Source organism: Solanum tuberosum, unplaced genomic scaffold (assembly GCF_000226075.1).
Source record: "Solanum tuberosum cultivar DM 1-3 516 R44 unplaced genomic scaffold, SolTub_3.0 scf00255, whole genome shotgun sequence".
NCBI classification, from domain to species: Eukaryota; Viridiplantae; Streptophyta; class Magnoliopsida; order Solanales; family Solanaceae; genus Solanum; species Solanum tuberosum.
The window spans coordinates 853,028-857,583 of record NW_006239184.1 but is presented as its reverse complement, the minus strand read 5'-3'; positions in this window follow the sequence as shown (position 1 = coordinate 857,583).

Sequence of the window (4,556 nt, the reverse complement as noted above, 5' to 3'; positions counted from 1 at the left end):
GGTTGTGACCGTTTGAAAGGTTATGCCTTTTTCAAAGTGTTGTGAACTTTCTGAAAGGTTGACTTCTTTCTGAAAGGTTGTCTTCTTTCCAAAGGGTTGTGACCTTTACCCTTTGTTGGCTATAAATAGAGAGGTTTTCTCTCATTTTTCTGCATCGAATTCTTCCTTTCTTTTGCATACATTTCTTACAAAACAAAATCGATCGATCGTGTCTGTGTGTGTGATTCGTTGCTGTCATTTTGAGTTCGTTGAAATTATCGAAGTTTGAGGTACCGCTACTTCTTTAATGGTTAATCCGTTTTATCTTGGGAGGAATTAATCTACAACCTCGGGTACTTGAGGGGATTAAATTTCTTAAGGACACACAATGAGTTCTGTGGACTCGGATAGTTCTTTGTGTTTTTCTTTTCATCTTTTATTATTTCTGGTATGCTAATCTGAATACAGGAGATAACATATTCATCATCTGGGTAATGGGTAATTCATTCAATATATGTCCATCTTGAACTCATTCAGGTAACATGTCATAATTGTACCATATTTCGATATTCATGAAAATATATAGGTTAATTTGATTTGATCATTACTACTATAAGTAAATTATGGCTAAATCATGTCATGTTTACTGTTATTTGCATTATACTTTCTCTTATAAAATTTATATTGGAGTACATTTTAACAATTTAGGTTTCTTGAATGCGAGAGGTAGTATTATATTGTACTATGTAATTCATTTTGGGTGAAGAAAATATATATTTATTGAAAATTTCTATTTAATATTGTTTGTTTGTTTGTTTTCTATAGTATTTATAGTAAATGGACTTTCGACTCTTTAACCCTTTCGTGGAGTACGGTGCTTTTCCAAACATAAAACAGTCGCATAAAGAAATATTGGTAAGATACGATTTAAATTATAGCCTCATATTAATTGCAACACATTCGTGAAGTACAAATATATATATATATAGAAGAACAATATCTAAATTCCGCAACCCTGTCAGTTGACAGGTCCATCAAAATGGTATCATAGCCTACACCATTTTTTTTTAAAAAAAATTACAAAATTGCATTTGCAAAAAAAAACAAAACACACATGAGGCAGTTAATTATTTTAAAATGATAATTTAAATTTGAATAGGCATTTAAAAAAACAAATTTATCAATTTCAAAAATTTTAATAAAAATTAAAATTATTAATAATTATTTGCAATTTACAACCTAATAAAATTGAAATTATATAGTAGTTACAACTTCTTATCCCACGATTTTTTCTATTTTAAAAATGATAATTTAAATTTGAATAGGCATTTAAAAAAACAAATTTATCAATTTCAAAATTTTAATAAAATTAAAATTATTAATAATTATTTGACAATTCAACCTATAAAATTGAAATTATAAGTAGTTACAACTTCTTATCCCACTAATTTAAAATGAAAAGAATTATAAAATCAGAGTTCATTTACCTCAATTTTGCTATACCAAAATATAGGAATTACAAATTTATGTTATTTCTTATAGAGAAATTATGAGATGGTGGGTTATTATGTTGCTTTATCTTTATGTTTGTATATGTAGCTTTAATTTAATCATTTTTTTTATTAAAAAAAATCGTAGCAAAAATATTGTAGTAGCTTCATTTTTGTATATGATGATTAAAAGAGTTTACACGATTAATTTTATGTGTTATCCTTCTATATATTTTTACTATATATGTTATCGTCTTTTATTTATCTATTTTGTTAAATATGCATGACTTTATAACTTAATTTATTGTGTTACTTTTTTTTCATAAATCTAACAGATTAACTGACTGAGAAGATGTTTCAGGAACAAGAAAAAAGGTTTCAGTCAACTTTTTAAATCCATATTTTTTGTTATATCTTTTATTTAGTACTTATTATTATTATTATTATTATTGAGAGAAAATTTACAACTTTACAATTTTGAATTTTGAATTTGATTTTATAATTTTAAATTGAGATAGATTAATTAGTTTGATAATCTATGTTTAAAAATAAAAATAAAATTTAGATCCAAATCAAATTTATTTGTTTCAGTTACAAAAATATCACAAATATTAATTTAATGTGTTCAATTAAATAATTTAATGATTAACATTATCATTTTAAAAATATTACTAATTGCATAATAATACGTTTTATTAGTTATTTTAAATTTAAAATATTATATTATATTTTAAAATATCTGCGCAACGCGCGAACACATACACTAGTTTATAATAATATTAATAATAGTGTCGAGAATAATAGTAACAAAAACTTTATATTTTCTTTGTCTATACGTATGGCACCCTCCACATGTCTATAGATATGCAAATACCGAAAATTTCTTACTTTTTTTATTTCTAGAACTGGTAACATAGAAAATTTCTTACCTTCCCAGAAGTACTTTTATTCTTTTACCTTTGAAGAAGTTTTTTTAATTTTTTTTTTTTACCAAAATTAGAAAAGTATTTGTCTTTAAAAATTGTGAAAATTTTATAATTGACATATATAAGACTAATTATTACTAGTTATGACATTATTTTTTATGTTTCAAGTTTTAACATTAAACAATTACGGGCTATAACATTTGTTAAATAAAAAATAAATAAAGAAAAGACTAAATATAAATTAACAAATAAATTAATAATAGTAATGATAATTAATAATAGGCATAAAATAAGGAAAACCATAGCAAACATAATATTTATTTTCCTTGTTTAGCTCAAAACAGTTATTGTTTTTTCTCTCACCTGTTAATTGTCTATCAAAACATAAATCAATATTTTTTACTCAATATCAGTATGTTTCTCCATCATCACTCAAAGTCGCTCTTTTTTTTTTCTTTTCACACGATTTTTTTGTTTTGCCATTATCTTTCTCTGGGATAGAAGGTTTCTTACCAATATTAATTAAGTATGGTGATAGATGGGATTGTACAAGTTAGTGTTTATTTCGTGTGTGTTTTAGTGAATAATATTCAATTTTTAAAGAGGAAATACATAAAATTCCCCTCAAACTTGTCCGTAAAACTCACTTTAGCACTCTAACTTTACGGATGTTTAAGTACCACCTTAAAGAACTATCAGGTGAATTAAATACCACCTTATACATACAATACCAACTTCGTGGTTGGGAGGTGATATACACGCGCCCACATCAGCGCCACCTCAGTGACACGTTGACAACATGTCAGATGGTGAAAAAATTTAATTTAATTTTCTTTTTTCCTTTTCCACGTCATTTTTTGCTTTTAGTTTTCATTTTTTTCTTCTTCCATAAATTTTGTTCTCATTTTCACTTTTACTCATCTTCTTCATCGTTCCATCTTCTTCATTACAATACTAAAATAAAGAATTCGCTAGGGTAGAACACTAACACACCCAACATGATTTTCTAATAATTTGACGAATATTGTGTGTCAAACAGAGAAATAAAGCTATACATATGTAAGATCCCGTAGGCGGGCGAATGTTCATAGGGGAGGAGAATGTAAGATCCCGTATTTTTTCTCTAATTGTGTATAATATATGTTGCGTAGTATGGCATGGTTATATAAGGTGTATTTGACTTTGTATCGTACATTGGAGATTAAGATTGCAAGTAGGTGGCAATATCAAGGAACTAAACTAAAGTTTTAGGTCAAAGGAACCCCTCAAACAAAGTTCATGAGAAAAGAAATGGCTCGGGTAGAACTTCGCCCGTTTGAAAGGTTTAACTTGTCCCATACCTTGTGGATAAGCCTATGAGTGTAAAACATGCTAAGAATAGTGTGTTATGAGGTATTATAATAGCACAAGGGTCGTATGTTAAGTTTGGAAGTCAAGAAAATTAGTGAAACTAAAGTCGGCAAAAGTTATCGAAGTTTCTCTAATAATATTTTCTTAACTTTGGGTCAAATGTCTTGGATGTTTTCTCCCAATATACAAAGAGTTAGAATGCCTGTCACCCATTAAATCGAAGGCCTACGAGTCTAGTTTGCAATGCACAAAACCCCGTATCCAACCGACATTGGAGTAAAAAGTTTTGAGGGTTTTACTACGAACTGTCGGGGCAGAATCCGGGTCGGGTTTAAAATGTGGTATGTCGGCTTACTCAACGTTTTAAGCCATGAAAACATTTCATTTTACTTCCAAACCAGAAATAAAGCTTAAGAGAAGGTTACCTAATGGAGTACTTTATGATGAAGGTAAGTTTTCGACGATTTCTACCATTAAAGATTGCCCCCGTGCCTAGAAACGTTGATCTTTACACGTGGTAATCGTTTTCCCCTTCTATTAGCTGCATTTGGAGTCAAATTTTTTGAAGATATAAATTTGTAGTTATTGGAGTTTTCTTCAAGGTTTACACTTGGTTAACTAAGCTAATCATCTCGGGACTCTTTTGTAATTGTTTTTATGAAGTTCTACGGACATTTCGTCAAGTTGCGGCCATTTTGGCAAATCTGCCGATTTAAGAACAATTATGAACTGTTTATAGGTGTGTACCAGCTGTGTATATATAGTGTTTGCGAAGTTTAGGACGTAAGGAACAACTTTCGTGAAGAAGCTA